Below are 19,231 nucleotides of genomic sequence, written 5' to 3' on the forward strand. Positions count from 1 at the left end.
TACTGTATTAAAAAAGATGTAGCTTTTATATCAAACAGGCATAATGTCAACATTTAAAGATTTGACTGTGATGTGTATTTTAAGTATGTTTCTTCCCATATGGTCTAGCGGTAAGGATTCCTGGTTTTCACCCAGGTGGCCAGGTTTCAATTCCCGGTATGGGAAAGAATATATTGTCGTTAGGTACGTACTTGTGTAACAACAGATGCAGCAGTTTCTCACAACACAACAATATTCCCTCAGCAACAGGAAATGTGACTTGTTATGTAGATTCAAATTATACATGGCTTTTTAAACGTTGAATACACTTCATGGCTGCATTTCTTGCTCTGCAGTAAAATTCATGCAACAACAGGAGGATCAAATTAAGATATGCATCTGAAACAGAAAAAAAAGGAACCTTGTTGTTGAGAGACACTATGACTGTGTACACTGGTCTAGCTGTGACCTGACTTCAGCTTAGACGTGGGGCCAGTGGCGCAATGGATAACGTGTCTGAATACGGATCAGAAGATTCTAGGTTGACTCCTGGCTGCCTCAATACTTTGTTTAATTGAATGAAATCAAGCTGGGAATGATACTGTATACCTTTCAGTGCTTCTGGCTGTTGTCACTTCAAACACATTTTAGACGGATTTCATCTGGACATTCCCCAACATCTCTGAGAAAAAAAGATGTCGCTTTTAAATCCAACAGGCATAATGTCAACATTTAAAGATTTGTCTGTGATGTGTATTTTAAGTTTTTGTCTACCCATATGGTCTAGCGGTTAGGATTCCTGGTTTTCACCCAGGTGGTATGGGAAAGAATATCTTTTCGTAAGGTACCCACTTGTGTAACAACAGATGCAGCAGTTTCTCACAACACAACAATATTCCCTCAGCAACAGGAAATGTGACAAGTTATGTAGATTCAAATTATACAAGGCTTTTAAACGTTGAATAGATTCCTGGTTTTCACCCAGGTGGCCTAGGTTCAACTCCCGGTATAAGAAATAATAACTTGTCGTTAGGTACGCACTTGTGTAACAACAGATGCAGCAGTTTCACAAAACAATATTCCCTCAGCAACAGGAAATGTGACATGTCATGTAGATTCAAATTATACAAGGCTTTTTAAACGTTGAATTCACTTAATGGTTGCATTTCTTGCTCTGCAGTAAAATTCATGCAACAACAGGAGGATCAAATTAAGATATGCATCTGAAACAGAAAACCAAGGAACCTTGTTGTTGAGAGACGCTATGACTGTGTACACTGGTCTAGCTGTGACCTGACTTCAGCCTAGACGTGGGGCCAGTGGCGCAATGGATAACGTGTCTGACTACGGATCAGAAGATTCTAGGTTCGACTCCTGGCTGGCTCAATACTTTATTTAATTTACTGAAATCAAGCTGGGAATGATACTGTATACCTTTCAGTGCTTCTGGCTGTTCTCACTTTAAACACATTTTAGACGGATTTCATCTGGACATTCCCCAACATCTCTGAGAAAAAAAGATGTAGCTTTTAAATCCAACAGACATGATGTCAACATTTAAAGATTTGTCTGTGATGTGTATTTTAAGTATGTTTCTTCCCATATGGTCTAGCGGTTAGGATTCCTGGTTTTCACCCAGGTGGCCCGGGTTCAACTCCTGGTATGGGAAAGAATATATTTTCGTTAGGTACCCACTTGTGTAACAACAGATGCAGCAGTTTCACACAACACAACAATATTCCCTCAGCAACAGGAAATGTGACATGTTATGTATATTGAAATTATACAAAGCTTTTTAAACGTTGAATAAACTTCATGGCTGCATTTCTTGCTCTGCAGTAAAATTCATGCAACAACAGGAGGATCAAATTAAGATATGCATCTGAAACAGAAAAACCGAGGAACCTTGTTGTTGACAGACGTAAGACTGTGTACACTGGTCTAGCTGTGACCTGACTTCGTTTTAGACGTGGGGCCAGTGGCACAATGGATAACGTGTCTGACTACAGATCAGAAGATTCTAGGTTCGACTCCTGGCTGGCTCAGTACTTTGTTTAATTGACTTAAATCAAGCTGTGAATGATACTGTGTACCTTTCAGTGCTTCTGGCTGTTCTCACTTCAAACACATTTTACACGGATTTCATCTGGACATTCCCCAACATCTCTGAGAAAAAAGATGTAGCTTTTAAATCCAACAGGCATAATGTCAACATTTAAAGATTTGTCTGTGATGTGTATTTTAAGTATGTGTCTTCCCATATGGTCTAGCGATTAGGATCCCTGGTTTTCACCCAGGTGGCCCGGGTTCAACTCCCGGTATGGGAAAGAATAACTTGTCATTAGGTACGCACTTGTGTAACAACAGATGCAGTACTTTCACAAAACACAACAATATTCACTCAGCCACAGGAAATGTGACATGTTATGTAGATTCATATTATATAACATTTTTTAAACGTTGAATACACTTCATGGCTGCATTTCTTGCTCTGCAGTAAAATTCATGCAACAACAGGAGGATCAAATTAACATATGCATCTGAAACAGAAAACAAAGGAACCTTGTTTTTGACAGATGCTATGACTGTGTACACTGGTCTAGCTGTGACCTGACTTTAGCTTAGACGTGGGGCCAGTGGCGCAATGGATAACGTGTCTGACTACGGATCAGAAGTTTCTAGGTTCGACTCCTGGCTGGCTCAATAATTTACTTAATTGACTGAAATCAAGCTGGGAATGATACTGTTTACCTTTCAGTGCTTCTGGCTGTTCTCACTTCAAACACATTATAGATGGATTTCATCTGGACATTCCCCAACCTCTCTGAGAAAAAAGATGTTGCTTTTAAATCCAACAGGCATAATGTCAACATTTAAAGATTTGTCTGTGATGTGTATTTTAAGTATGTGTCTTCCTATATGGTCTAGCAGTTAGGATTCCTGGTTTTCACCCAGGTTGCCTGGGTTCAACTCCCGGTATGGGAAAGAATATCTTGTCGTTAGGTACGCACTTGTGTAACAACAGATGCAGCAGTTTCTCACAACACAACAATATTCGCTCAGGAAATGTGACATGTTATGTAGATTCAAATTATACAAAGGCTTTTTAAACGTTAAATACACTTCATGGTTGCATTTCTTGCTCTGCAGTAAAATTCATTCAACAACAGGAGGATCAAATTAAGATATGCATCTGAAACAGAAAACCAAGGAACCTTGTTGTTGACAGACGCTTTGACTGTGTACATTTGTCTAGCTGTGACCTGACTTCAGCTTAGACGTGGTGCCAGTGAGGGTAGGCAACAACATCTCCTCCCCGCTGATCCTCAACACGGGGGCCCCACAGGTGCGTTCTGAGCCCTCTCCTGTACTCCCTGTTCACCCACGACTGCGTGGCCACGCACGCCTCCAACTCAATCATCAAGTTTGCGGACGACACAACAGTGGTAGGCTTGATTACCAACAACGACGAGACGGCCTACAGGGAGGAGGTGAGGGCCCTCGGAGTGTGGTGTCAGGAAAATAACCTCACACTCAACGTCAACAAAACTAAGGAGATGATTGTGGACTTCAGGAAACAGCAGAGGGAACACCCCCTATCCACATCGATGGAACAGTAGTGGAGAGGGTAGCTAGTTTTAAGTTCCTCGGCATACACATCACAGACAAACTGAATTGGTCCACTCACACTGACAGCGTCGTGAAGAAGGCGCAGCAGCGCCTATTCAACCTCAGGAGGCTGAAGAAATTCGGCTTGTCACCAAAAGCACTCACAAACTTCTACAGATGCACAATCGAGAGCATCCTGGCGGGCTGTATCACCGCCTGGTACGGCAACTGCTCCGCCCTCAACCGTAAGGCTCTCCAGAGGGTAGTGAGGACTGCACAACGCATCACCGGGGCAAACTACCTGCCCTCCAGGACACCTACACCACCCGTTGTTACAGGAAGGCCATAAAGATCATCAAGGACATCAACCACCCGAACCAATGCCTGTTCACCCCAGCTATCATCCAGAAGGCGAGGTCAGTACAGGTGCATCAAAGCTGGGACCGAGAGACTGAAAAACAGCTTCTATCTCAAGGCCATCAGACTGTTAAACAGCCACCACTAACATTGAGTGGCTGCTGCCAACACACTGTCATTGACACTGACCCAACTCCAGCCATTTTAATAATGGGAATTGATGGGAAATGATGTAAATATATCACTAGCCACTTTAAACAATGCTACCTTATATAATGTTACTTACCCTACATTATTCATCTCATATGCATATGTATATACTGTACTCTACATCATCGACTACATCCTTATGTAACACATGTATCACTAGCCACTTTAACTATGCCACTTTGTTTACTTTGTCTACACACTCATCTCATATGTATATACTGTACTCGATACCATCTACTGTATGCTGCTCTGTACCATCACTCATTCATATATCCTTATGTACATGTTCCTTATCCCCTTACACTGTGTATAAGACAGTAGTTTTGGAATTGTTAGTTAGATTACTTGTTGGTTATCACTGCATTGTCGGAACTAGAAGCACAAGCATTTCGCTACACTCGCATTAACATCTGCTAACCATGTGTATGTGACAAATACAATTTGATTTGATTTGATTTGAATGGATAACGTGTCTGACTACGGATCAGAAGATTCTAGGTTCGACTCCTGGCTGGCTCAATACTTTGTTTAAGTGACTGAAATCAAGCAGGGAATGATACTGTATTAAAAAAGATGTAGCTTTTAAATCAAACAGGCATAATGTCAACATTTAAAGATTTGACTGTGATGTGTATTTTAAGTATGTTTCTTCCCATATGGTCTAGCGGTAAGGATTCCTGGTTTTCACCCAGGTGGCCAGGTTTCAATTCCCGGTATGAGAAATAATATATTGTCGTTAGGTACGTACTTGTGTAACAACAGATGCAGCAGTTTCTCACAACACAACAATATTCCCTCAGCAACAGGAAATGTGACTTGTTATGTAGATTCAAATTATACAAAGCTTTTTAAACGTTGAATACACTTCATGGCTGCATTTCTTGCTCTGCAGTAAAATTCATGCAACAACAGGAGGATCAAATTAACATATGCATCTGAAACAGAAAACCAAGGAACCTTGTTGTTGAGAAACGCTATGACTGTGTACACTGGTCTAGCTGTGACCTGACTTCAGCTCAGACGTGGGGCCACTGGCGCAATGGATAACGTGTCTGACTACGGATCAGAAGATTCTATATTCGACTCCTGGCTGTCTCAATACTTTGTTTAATTGACTGAAATCAAGCAGGGAATGATACTGTATTAAAAAAAGATGTAGCTTTTAAATCAAACAGGCATAATGTCAACATTTAAAGATTTGACTGTGATGTGTATTTTAAGTATGTTTCTTCCCATATGGTCTAGCGGTAAGGATTCCTGGTTTTCACCCAGGTGGCCAGGTTTCAATTCCCGGTATGAGAAAGAATACACTGGTCTAGCTGTGACCTGACTTCAGCTTAGACGTGGGGCCAGTGGCGCAATGGATAACGTGTCTGACTACGGATCAGAAGATTCTAGGTTCGACTCCTGGCTGGCTCAATACTTTGTTTAATTGACTGAAATCAAGCTGGGAATGATACTGTATACCTTTCAGTGCTTCTGGCTGTTGTCACTTCAAACACATTTTAGACGGATTTCATCTGGACATTCCCCAACATCTCTGAGAAAAAAAGATGTAGCTTTTAAATCCAACAGGCATAATGTCAACATTTAAAGATTTGTCTGTGATGTGTATTTTAAGTATGTGTCTTCCCATATGGTCTAGCGGTTAGGATTCCTGGTTTTCACTCTGGTGGCCCGGGTTCGACTCCCGGTATCGGAAAGAATATCTTGTCGTTAGGTAAGCACTTGTGTAACAAAATATGCAGTGGTTTCTCACAACACAACAGTATTCCCTCAGCAACAGGAAATGTTAAACTTCATGTATATTCATATTATACAAGAGTTTTTAAACGTTGAATACACTTCATGGCTGCATTTCTTGCTCTGCAGTAAAATTCATGCAACAACAGGAGGATCAAATGAAGATATGCATCTGAAACAGAAAACCAAGGAACCTTGTTATTGACAGACGCTATGACTGTGTACACTGGTCTAGCTGTGACCTGACTTCAGTTTAAATGTGTGGCCAGTGGCGCAATGGATAAAGTGTCTGACTACGGATCAGAAGATTCTAGGTTCAACTCCTGACTGGCTCAATACTTTATTGAATTGACCAATTTATTGAAATCATCTGGACATTCCCCAACATCTCTGAGAAAAAAGATGTCACTTTTAAATCCAACAGGCATAATGTCAACATTTAAAGATTTGTCTGTGATGTGTATTTTTCAGTATGTGTCTTCCCATATGGTCTAGCGGTTAGGATTCCTGGTTTTCGCCCGGGTTCAACTCCCGTTATGGGAAAGAATATATTTTCGTAGGGTATCCACTTGTGTAACAACAGATGCAGCAGTTTCTCACAACACAACAATATTCCCTCAGCAACAGGAAATGTGACATGTTATGTAGATTCAAATTATACAAGGGTTTTTAAACGTTGAATACACTTCATGGCTGCATTTCTTGCTCTGCAGTAAAATTCATGCAACAACAGGAGGATCAAATTAAGATATGCATCTGAAACAGAAAACCAAGGAACCTTGTTTTTGACAGACGCTATGACTGTGTAAACTGGTCTAGCTGTGACCTGACTTCAACTTAGACGTGGTGCCAGTGGCGCAATGGATAATGTGTCTAATTACAGAGAAGAACATTCAAGGTTTGACTCCTGGCTGCCTCAATAGTTTATTTAATTGACTGAAATCAAGCTGGGAATGATACTGTAAACCTTTCAGTGCTTCTGGCTGTTCTCACTTCAAACACATTTTAGACGGATTTCATCTGGACATTCCCCGACATCTCTGAGAACAAAATATTTAGCTTTTAAATCCAACAGGCATGATGTCAACATCTAAAGATTTGTCTGTGATGTGTGTATTAACTATGTGTCTTCCCATATGGTCTAGCGGTTAGGATTCCTGGTTTTCACCCAGCTGGCCCGGGTTCAACTCCCGGTATGGGAAAGAATATATTTTCGTTAGGTACCCACTTGTGTATCAACAGATGCAGCAGTTTCTCACAACACAACAATATTCCCTCAGCAACAGGAAATGTGACTTGTTATGTAGATTCAAATTATATAAGGCTTTTTAAACGTTGAATACACTTCATGGCTGCATTTCTTGCTCTGCAGTAAAATTCATGCAACAACAGGAGGATCAAATGATACTGTATACCTTTCTGTGCTTCTGGCTGTTCTCACTTCAAACACATTATAGATGGATTTCATCTGGACATTCCCCAACATCTCTGAGAAAAAAATATGTAGTTTTTGAATCCAACAGGCATAATGTCAACATTTAAAGATTTGTCTGTGATGTGTATTTTAAGTATGTGTCTTCCCATATGGTCTAGCGGTTAGGATTCCTGGATTTCACCCATGTGGCCAGGGTTCAACTCCCGGTATGGGAAAGAATATCTTTTCGTTAGGTACCCACTTGTGTAACAACAGATGCAGCAGTTTCTCACAACACAACAATATTCCCTCAGCAACAGGAAATGTGACATGTTATGTAATAATAATAATAATAATGTATATTGAAATTATACAAAGCTTTTTAAACGTTGAATAAACTTCATGGCTGGATTTCTTGTTCTGCAGTAAAATTCATGCAACACCAGGAGGATCAAATTAAGATATGCATCTGAAACAGAAAAAAAAATAACCTTGTTGAGAGACGCTATGACTGTGTACACTTGTCTAGCTGGTACCTGACTTCAGCTTAGACGTGGGGCCAGTGGTGCAATGGATAACGTTTCTGACTATGGATCAGAAGATTCTAGTTTTGACTCCAGGCTGGCTCAATTCTTTGTTTAATAGACTGAAATCAAGCTGGGAATGATACTGTATACCTTTCAGTGCTTCTGGCTGTTCTCACTTCAAACACATTTTAGACGGATTTCATGTGGACATTCCCCAACATCTCTGAGAAAAAAAGATGTAGCTTTTAAATCCAATAGGCATGATGTCAACATTTAAAGATTTGTCTGGGATGTGTATTTTAAGTATGTATCTGCCCATATGGTCTAGCGCTTATGATTCCTGGTTTTCACCCAGGTGGCCAGGGTTCAAGTCCCAGTATGGGAAAGAATATATTTTCGTTAGGTACCCACTTGTGTAACAACAGATGCAGCAGTTTCTCACAACACAACAATATTCACTCAGCAACAGGAAATGTGACATGATATGTAGATTCAAATTATATAAGGTTTTTTAAACGTTGAATACACTTAATGGCTGAATTTCTTACTTTGCAGTAAAATTCATGCAACAACAGGAGGATCAAATTAAGACATGCATCTGAAACCAACAGGCATGATGTCAACATTTAAAGATTTGTCTGTGATGTGTGTGTTAAGTATGTGTCTTCCCATATGGTCTAGCGGTTAGGATTCCTGGTTTTCACCTAGGTGGCCGGGTTCAACTCCCGGTATGGGAAAGAATATTTTTTCTTTAGGTACCCACTTGTGTAACAACAGATGCAGCAGTTTGTCACAACACAACAATATTCACTCAGCAACAGGAAATGTGACATGATATGTAGATTCAAATTATATAAGGTTTTTTAAACGTTGAATACACTTAATGGCTGAATTTCTTAAAGATTTAATGATTTGTCTATGATGTGTATTTTAAGTATGTGACTTCCCATATGGTCTAGCAGTTAGGATTCCTGGTTTTCACCCAGGTGTCCTGGGTTCAACTCCTGGTATGGGAAAGAATATCTTGTCGTTAGGTACGCACTTGTATAACAATAGATGCAGCAGTTTCTCACAACTGTAAAAGTATTCCCTCAGCAACAGGAAATGAGACATGTTATGTAGATTCAAATTATACAATTCTTTTTAAACGTTGAATACACTTCATGGCTGCATTTCTTGCTCTGCAGTAAAATTCATGCAACAACAGGAGGATCAAATTAAGATATGCATCTGAAACAGAAAACCAAGGAACCTTGTTGTCGACAGACTGTGTACACTGGTCTAGCTGTGACCTGACTTCAGCTTAGACGTGGGGCCAGTGGCGCAATGGATAACGTGTCTGACTAGGGATCAGAAGATTCTAGGATCTACTCCTGGCTGACTCAATACTTTATTTAATTGAATGAAATCAAGCTGGGAATGATACTGTATACCTTTCTGTGCTTCTGGCTGTTCTCACTTCAAACACATTATAGATGGATTTCATCTGGACATTCCCCAACATCTCTGAGAAAAAAGATGTAGTTTTTGAATCCAACAGGCATAATGTCAACATTTAAAGATTTGTCTGTGATGTGTATTTTAAGTATGTGTCTTCCCATATGGTCTAGCGGTTAGGATTCCTGGTTTTCACCCAGGTGGCCCGGGTTCAACTCCCGGTATGGGAAAGAATATATTTTTGTTATGTTACCCACTTGTGTAACAACAGATGCAGCAGTTTCTCACAACACAACAATATTCCCTCAGCAACAGGAAATGTGACTTGTTATGTAGATTCAAATTATATAAGTCTTTTTAAACGTTGAATACACTTCATGGCTGCATTTCTTGCTCTGCAGTAAAATTCAAGCAACAACAGGAGGATCAAATTAAGATATGCATCTGAAACAGAAAACCATCACTCATTCATATATCCTTATGTACATGTTCCTTATCCCCTTACACTGTGTATAAGACAGTAGTTTTGGAATTGTTAGTTAGATTACTTGTTGGTTATCACTGCATTGTCGGAACTAGAAGCACAAGCATTTCGCTACACTCGCATTAACATCTGCTAACCATGTGTATGTGACAAATACAATTTGATTTGATTTGATTTGAATGGATAACGTGTCTGACTACGGATCAGAAGATTCTAGGTTTGACTCCTGGCTGGCTCAATACTTTGTTTAATTGACTGAAATCAAGCAGGGAATGATACTGTATTAAAAAAAGATGTAGCTTTTAAATCAAACAGGCATAATGTCAACATTTAAAGATTTGTCTGTGATGTGTATTTTAAGTATGTGTCTTCCCATATGGTCTAGCGGTTAGGATTCCTTGTTTTCACCCAGGTGGCCCGGGTTCAACTCCTGATATGGGAAAGAATATCTTTTCGTTAGGTAACCACTTGTGTAACAACAGATGCAGCAGTTTCACACAACACAACAATATTCCCTCAGCAACAGGAAATGTGACATGTTATGTATATTCAAATTATACAAAGCTTTTTAAACGTTGAATAAACTTCATGGCTGCATTTCTTGCTCTGCAGTAAAATTCATGCAACAACAGGAGGATCAAATTAAGATATGCATCTGAAACAGAAAACCAAGGAACCTTGTTGTTGACAGACGCCAAGACTGTGTACACTGATCTAGCTGTGACCTGACTTCAGCTTATACGTGGGGCCAGTGGCGCAATGGATAACGTGTCTGACTACGGATCAGAAGATTCTAGGTTCGACTCCTGGCTGGCTCAATACTTTATTTAATTGACTGAAATCAAGCTGGGAATGATACTGTATAACTTTCAGTGCTTCTGGCTGTTCTCACTTCAAACACATTTTAGACGGATTTCATCTGGACATTCCCCAACATCTCTGAGAAGAAAGATGTAGTTTTTGAATCCAACAGGCATAATGTCAACATTTAAAGATTTGTCTGTGATGTGTATTTTATGTATATGTCTTCCCATATGGTCTAAGAGTTAGGATTCCTGGTTTTCACCCAGGTGGCCTGGGTTCGACTCCCGGTATGGGAAAGAATATCTTTTCGTTAGGTACCCACTTGTGTAACAACAGATGCAGCAGTTTCACACAACACAACAATATTCCCTCATCAACAGGAAATGTGACATGTTATGTAGATTCAAATTATATACGTTTTTTTAAACGTTGAATACACTTCATGGCTGCATTTCTTGCTCTGCAGTAAAATTCATGCAACAACAGGAGGATCAAATTAAGATATGCATCTGAAACAGAAAACCAAGGAACCTTGTTGTTGACAGACGCCATGACTGTGTACACTGGTCTAGCTGTGACCTGACTTCAGCTTAGACGTGGGGCCAGTGGCGCATTGGATAATGTGTCTGACTACGGATTAGAAGTTTCTAGGTTTGACTCCTGGCTGGCTCAATACTTTATTTAATTGACTGAAATCAAGCTAGGAATGATACTGTATACCTTTCTGTGCTTCTGGCTGTTCTCACTTCAAACACATTATAGATGGATTTCATCTGGACATTCCCCAACATCTCTGAGAAAAAAAAGATGTAGTTTTTGAATCCAACAGGCATAATGTCAACATTTAAAGATTTGTCTGTGATGTGTATTTTAAGTATGTGTCTTCCCATATGGTCTAGCGGTTAGGATTCCTGGTTTTCACCCAGGTGGCCCAGGTACAACTCCCGGTATAGGAAAGAATAACTTGTCATTAGGTATGCACTTGTGTAACAACAGATGCAGTACTTTCACACAACACAACAATATTCCTTCAGCAACAGGAAATGTGACTTGTTATGTAAATTCAAATTATACAATTCTTTTTAAACGTTGAATACACTTCATGGCTGCATTTCTTGCTCTGCAGTAAAATTCATGCAACAACAGGAGGATCAAATTAAGATATGCATCTGAAACAGAAAACCAAGGAACCTTGTTGTTGACAGACGCTATGACTGTCTACACTGGTCTAGCTGTGACCTGACTTCAGCTTAGACGTGGGGTCAGTGGCGCAATGGATAAAGTGTCTGACTACGGATCAGAAGATTCTAGGTTTGACTCCTGGCTAGCTCAATACTTTACTTAATTGACTGAAATCAAGCTGGGAATGATACTGTTTACCTTTCAGTGCTTCTGGCTGTTCTCACTTCAAACACATTTTAGACGGATTTCATCTGGACATTCCCCAACATCTCTGGGAAAAAAGATGTTGCTTTTAAATCCAACAGGCATAATGCAAACATTTAAAGATTTGTCTGTGATGTGTATTTTAAGTATGTGTCTTCCCATATGGTCTAGCTGTTAGGATTCCTGGTTTTCACCCAGGTGGCCCGGGTTCAACTCCCGGTATGGGAAAGAATATATTTTTGTTATGTTACCCACTTGTGTAACAACAGATGCAGCAGTTTCTCACAACACAACAATATTCGCTCAGGAAATGTGACATGTTATGTAGATTCAAATTATACAAGGCTTTTTAAACGTTAAATACACTTCATGGTTGCATTTCTTGCTCTGCAGTAAAATTCATGCAACAACAGGAGGATCAAATTAAGATATGCATCTGGAAACAGCAGAGGGAACACCCCCCTATCCACATCGATGGAACAGTAGTGGAGAGGGTAGCTAGTTTTAAGTTCCTCGGCATACACATCACAGACAAACTGAATTGGTCCACTCACACTGACAGCGTCGTGAAGAAGGCGCAGCAGCGCCTATTCAACCTCAGGAGGCTGAAGAAATTCGGCTTGTCACCAAAAGCACTCACAAACTTCTACAGATGCACAATCGAGAGCATCCTGGCGGGCTGTATCACCGCCTGGTACGGCAACTGCTCCGCCCTCAACCGTAAGGCTCTCCAGAGGGTAGTGAGGACTGCACAACGCATCACCGGGGCAAACTACCTGCCCTCCAGGACACCTACACCACCCGTTGTTACAGGAAGGCCATAAAGATCATCAAGGACATCAACCACCCGAACCACTGCCTGTTCACCCCGCTATCATCCAGAAGGCGAGGTCAGTACAGGTGCATCAAAGCTGGGACCGAGAGACTGAAAAACAGCTTCTATCTCAAGGCCATCAGACTGTTAAACAGCCACCACTAACATTGAGTGGCTGCTGCCAACACACTGTCATTGACACTGACCCAACTCCAGCCATTTTAATAATGGGAATTGATGGGAAATGATGTAAATATATCACTAGCCACTTTAAACAATGCTACCTTATATAATGTTACTTACCCTACATTATTCATCTCATATGCATATGTATATACTGTACTCTACATCATCGACTGCATCCTTATGTAACACATGTATCACTAGCCACTTTAACTATGCCACTTTGTTTACTTTGTCTACACACTCATCTCATATGTATATACTGTACTCGATACCATCTACTGTATGCTGCTCTGTACCATCACTCATTCATATATCCTTATGTACATGTTCCTTATCCCCTTACACTGTGTATAAGACAGTAGTTTTGGAATTGTTAGTTAGATTACTTGTTGGTTATCACTGCATTGTCGGAACTAGAAGCACAAGTATTTCGCTACACTCGCATTAACATCTGCTAACCATGTGTATGTGACGAATAAAATTTGATTTGATTTGAATGGATAACGTGTCTGACTACGGATCAGAAGATTCTAGGTTCGACTCCTGGCTGGCTCAATACTTTGTTTAAGTGACTGAAATCAAGCAGGGAATGATACTGTATTAAAAAAAGATGTAGCTTTTAAATCAAACAGGCATAATGTCAACATTTAAAGATTTGTCTGTGATGTGTATTTTAAGTATGTGTCTTCCCATATGGTCTAGCAGTTAGGATTCCTGGTTTTCACCCAGGTTGCCTGGGTTCAACTCCTGGTATGGGAAAGAATATCTTGTCGTTAGGTACGCACTTGTGTAACAACAGATGCAGCAGTTTCTCACAACACAACAATATTCGCTCAGGAAATGTGACATGTTATGTAGATTCAAATTATACAAGGCTTTTTAAACGTTAAATACACTTCATGGTTGCATTTCTTGCTCTGCAGTAAAATTCATGCAACAACAGGAGGATCAAATTAAGATATGCATCTGAAACAGAAAACCAAGGAACCTTGTTGTTGACAGATGCTTTTGACTGTGTACATTTGTCTAGCTGTGACCTGACTTCAGCTTAGACGTGGTGCCAGTGAGGGTAGGCAACAACATCTCCTCCCCGCTGATCCTCAACACGGGGGCCCCACAAAGGTGCGTTCTGAGCCCTCTCCTGTACTCCCTGTTCACCCACGACTGCGTGGCCACGCACGCCTCCCAACTCAATCATCAAGTTTGCGGACGACACAACAGTGGTAGGCTTGATTACCAACAACGACGAGACGGCCTACAGGGAGGAGGTGAGGGCCCTCGGAGTGTGGTGTCAGGAAAATAACCTCACACTCAACGTCAACAAAACTAAGGAGATGATTGTGGACTTCAGGAAACAGCAGAGGGAACACCCCCCTATCCACATCGATGGAACAGTAGTGGAGAGGGTAGCTAGTTTTAAGTTCCTCGGCATACACATCACAGACAAACTGAATTGGTCCACTCACACTGACAGCGTCGTGAAGAAGGCGCAGCAGCGCCTATTCAACCTCAGGAGGCTGAAGAAATTCGGCTTGTCACCAAAAGCACTCACAAACTTCTACAGATGCACAATCGAGAGCATCCTGGCGGGCTGTATCACCGCCTGGTACGGCAACTGCTCCGCCCTCAACCGTAAGGCTCTCCAGAGGGTAGTGAGGACTGCACAACGCATCACCGGGGCAAACTACCTGCCCTCCAGGACACCTACACCACCCGTTGTTACAGGAAGGCCATAAAGATCATCAAGGACATCAACCACCCAAACCACTGCCTGTTCACCCCGCTATCATCCAGAAGGCGAGGTCAGTACAGGTGCATCAAAGCTGGGACCGAGAGACTGAAAACAGCTTCTATCTCAAGGCCATCAGACTGTTAAACAGCCACCACTAACATTGAGTGGCTTCTGCCAACACACTGTCATTGACACTGACCCAACTCCAGCCATTTTAATAATGGGAATTGATGGGAAATTATGTAAATATATCACTAGCCACTTTAAACAATGCTACCTTATATAATGTTACTTACCCTACATTATTCATCTCATATGCATATGTATATACTGTACTCTACATCATCGACTGCATCCTTATGTAACACATGTATCACTAGCCACTTTAACTATGCCACTTTGTTTACTTTGTCTACACACTCATCTCATATGTATATACTGTACTCGATACCATCTACTGTATGCTGCTCTGTACCATCACTCATTCATATATCCTTATGTACATGTTCCTTATCCCCTTACACTGTGTATAAGACAGTAGTTTTGGAATTGTTAGTTAGATTACTTGTTGGTTATCACTGCATTGTCGGAACTAGAAGCACAAGCATTTCGCTACACTCTCATTAACATCTGCTAACCATGTGTATGTGACGAATAACATTTGATTTGATTTGATTTGAATGGATAACGTGTCTGACTACGGATCAGAAGATTCTAGGTTCGACTCCTGGCTGGCTCAATACTTTGTTTAATTGACTGAAATCAAGCAGGGAATGATACTGTATTAAAAAAAGATGTAGCTTTTAAATCAAACAGGCATAATGTCAACATTTAAAGATTTGTCTGTGATGTGTATTTTAAGTATGTGTCTTCCCATATGGTCTAGCAGTTAGGATTCCTGGTTTTCACCCAGGTTGCCTGGGTTCAACTCCCGGTATGGAAAAGAATATCTTGTCGTTAGGTACTCACTTGTGTAACAAAAGATGCAGCAGTTTCTCAGAACACAACAGTATTCCCTCAGGAAATGTTAAATTTTATGTAGATTCAAATTATACAAGGGTTTTTAAACGTTGAATAGGATTCCTGGTTTTCACCCAGGTGGTATGGGAATGAATATCTTTTCGTAAGGTACCCACTTGTGTAACAACAGATGCAGCAGTTTCTCACAACACAACAATATTCCCTCAGCAACAGGAAATGTGACAAGTTATGTAGATTCAAATTATACAAGGCTTTTTAAACGTTGAATAGGATTCCTGGTTTTCACCCAGGTGGCCTAGGTTCAACTCCCGGTATCAGAAAGAATAACTTGTCGTTAGGTACGCACTTGTGTAACAACAGATGCAGCAGTTTCACAAAACAATATTCCCTCAGCAACAGGAAATGTGACATGTTATGTATATTCAAATTATACAAAGCTTTTTAAACGTTGAATAAACTTCATGGCTGCATTTCTTGCTCTGCAGTAAAATTCATGCAACAACAGGAGGATCAAATTAAGATATGCATCTGAAACAGAAAACCAAGGAACCTTGTTATTGACAGACGCTACACTGGTCTAGCTGTGACCTGACTTCAGCTTAAATGTGTGGCCAGTGGCGCAATGGATAAAGTGTCTGCCTACGGATAAGAAGATTCTAGGTTCAACTCCTGGCTGGCTCAATACTTTATTGAATTGACCAAAATCAATTTATTGAATTGACCGAAATCATCTGGACATTCCCCAACATCTCTGAGAAAAAAAGATGTCGCTTTTCAATCCAACAGGCATAATGTCAACATTTAAAGATTTGTCTGTGATGTGTATTTTTCAGTATGTGTCTTCCCATATGGTCTAGCGGTTAGGATTCCTGGTTTTCGCCCGGGTTCAACTCCCGTTATGGGAAAGAATATATTTTCGTAGGGTATCCACTTGTGTAACAACAGATGCAGCAGTTTCTCACAACACAACAATATTCCCTCAGCAACAGGAAATGTGACATGTTATGTAGATTCAAATTATACAAGGGTTTTTAAACGTTGAATACACTTCATGGCTGCATTTCTTGCTCTGCAGTAAAATTCATGCAACAACAGGAGGATCAAATTAAGATATGCATCTTAATTCCCGGTATGAGAAAGAATACACTGGTCTAGCTGTGACCTGACTTCAGCTTAGACGTGGGGCCAGTGGCGCAATGCATAATGTGTCTGACTACGGATCAGAAGATTCTATGTTCGACTCCTGGCTGGGTCAATACTTTATTTAATTGACTGAAATAAAGCTGGGAATGATACTGTATAACTTTCAGTGCTTCTGGCTGTTCTCACTTCAAACACATTTTAGACGGATTTCATCTGGACATTCCCCAACATCTCTGAGAAAAAAAGATGTAGCTTTTAAATCCAACAGGCATAATGTCAACATTTAAAGATTTGTCTGTGATGTGTATTTTAAGTATGTGTCTTCCCATATGGTCTAGCGGTTAGGATTCCTGATTTTCACTCTGGTGGCCCGGTTTCCACTCCCGGTATGGGAAAGAATATCTTGTCGTTAGGTAAGCACTTGTGTAACAAAATATGCAGTGGTTTCACACAACACAACAGTTTTCCCTCAGCAACAGGAAATGTTAAACTTCATGTATATTCATATTATACAAGAGTTTTTAAACGTTGAATACACTTCATGGCTGCATTTCTTGCTCTGCAGTAAAATTCATGCAACAACAGGAGGATCAAATGAAGATATGCATCTGAAACAGAAAACCAAGGAACCTTGTTATTGACAGACGCTATGACTGTGTACACTGGTCTAGCTGTGACCTGACTTCAGTTTAAATGTGTGGCCAGTGGCGCAATGGATAAAGTGTCTGACTACGGATCAGAAGATTCTAGGTTCAACTCCTGACTGGCTCAATACTTTATTGAATTGACCGAAATCAATTTATTGAATTGACCGAAATCATCTGGACATTCCCCAACATCTCTGAGAAAAAAGATGTCACTTTTAAATCCAACAGGCATAATGTCAACATTTAAAGATTTGTCTGTGATGTGTATTTTTCAGTATGTGTCTTCCCATATGGTCTAGCGGTTAGGATTCCTGGTTTTCGCCCGGGTTCAACTCCCGTTATGGGAAAGAATATATTTTCGTAGGGTATCCACTTGTGTAACAACAGATGCAGCAGTTTCTCACAACACAACAATATTCCCTCAGCAACAGGAAATGTGACATGTTATGTAGATTCAAATTATACAAGGGTTTTTAAACGTTGAATACACTTCATGGCTGCATTTCTTGCTCTGCAGTAAAATTCATGCAACAACAGGAGGATCAAATTAAGATATGCATCTGAAACAGAAAACCAAGGAACCTTGTTTTTGACAGACGCTATGACTGTGTAAACTGGTCTAGCTGTGACCTGACTTCAACTTAGACGTGGTGCTAGTGGCGCAATGGATAATGTGTCTAATTACAGAGAAGAACATTCAAGGTTTGACTCCTGGCTGCCTCAATAGTTTATTTAATTGACTGAAATCAAGCTGGGAATGATACTGTAAACCTTTCAGTGCTTCTGGCTGTTCTCACTTCAAACACATTTTAGACGGATTTCATCTGGACATTCCCCGACATCTCTGAGAACAAAATATTTAGCTTTTAAATCAACAGGCATGATGTCAACATTTAAAGATTTGTCTGTGATGTGTCTATTAACTATGTGTCTTCCCATATGGTCTAGCAGTTAGGATTCCTGGTTTTCACCCAGGTGGCCGGGTTCAACTCCGGTATGGGAAAGAATATATTTTCGTTAGGTACCCACTTGTGTATCAACAGATGCAGCAGTTTCTCACAACACAACAATATTCCCTCAGCAACAGGAAATGTGACTTGTTATGTAGATTCAAATTATATAAGGCTTTTTAAACGTTGAATACACTTCATGGCTGCATTTCTTGCTCTGCAGTAAAATTCATGCAACAACAGGAGGATCAAATGATACTGTATACCTTTCTGTGCTTCTGGCTGTTCTCACTTCAAACACATTATAGATGGATTTCATCTGGACATTCCCCAACATCTCTGAGAAAAAAATATGTAGTTTTTGAATCCAACAGGCATAATGTCAACATTTAAAGATTTGTCTGTGATGTGTATTTTAAGTATGTGTCTTCCCATATGGTCTAGCGGTTAGGATTCCTGGATTTCACCCATGTGGCCCGGGTTCAACTCCCGGTATGGGAAAGAATATCTTTTCGTTAGGTACCCACTTGTGTAACAACAGATGCAGCAGTTTCACACAACACAACAATATTCCCTCAGCAACAGGAAATGTGACATGTTATGTATATTGAAATTATACAAAGCTTTTTAAACGTTGAATAAACTTCATGGCTGGATTTCTTGTTCTGCAGTAAAATTCATGCAACACCAGGAGGATCAAATTAAGATATGCATCTGAAACAGAAAAAAAAAATAACCTTGTTGAGAGACGCTATGACTGTGTACACTTGTCTAGCTGTGACCTGACTTCAGCTTTGACGTGGGGCCAGTGGCGCAATGGATAACGTT

At 40.4% G+C, this 19,231-nt stretch overlaps 5 non-coding genes across 5 annotated transcripts; all 5 read left to right on the forward strand.

Moving 5' to 3' along the window:
• Nucleotides 1-1,292: 1,292 nt before the first annotated feature.
• Nucleotides 1,293-1,365, forward strand: trnar-acg. The gene has a single exon. It is a non-coding gene; the product is annotated as a tRNA-Arg (tRNA).
• A 586-nt stretch (nt 1,366-1,951) lies between these two features.
• trnac-aca lies at nt 1,952-2,024 on the forward strand. The gene has a single exon. It is a non-coding gene; the product is annotated as a tRNA-Cys (tRNA).
• A 3,477-nt stretch (nt 2,025-5,501) lies between these two features.
• trnar-acg lies at nt 5,502-5,574 on the forward strand. The gene has a single exon. It is a non-coding gene; the product is annotated as a tRNA-Arg (tRNA).
• Nucleotides 5,575-9,434: 3,860 nt separating this feature from the next.
• Nucleotides 9,435-9,506, forward strand: trnae-uuc. Its single transcript has one exon. It is a non-coding gene; the product is annotated as a tRNA-Glu (tRNA).
• Nucleotides 9,507-10,505: 999 nt separating this feature from the next.
• Nucleotides 10,506-10,578, forward strand: trnar-acg. The gene has a single exon. It is a non-coding gene; the product is annotated as a tRNA-Arg (tRNA).
• Nucleotides 10,579-19,231: the final 8,653 nt, after the last annotated feature.

Source organism: Oncorhynchus gorbuscha, unplaced genomic scaffold (genome assembly GCF_021184085.1).
Source record: "Oncorhynchus gorbuscha isolate QuinsamMale2020 ecotype Even-year unplaced genomic scaffold, OgorEven_v1.0 Un_scaffold_5009, whole genome shotgun sequence".
Lineage (NCBI taxonomy): Eukaryota > Metazoa > Chordata > Actinopteri > Salmoniformes > Salmonidae > Oncorhynchus > Oncorhynchus gorbuscha.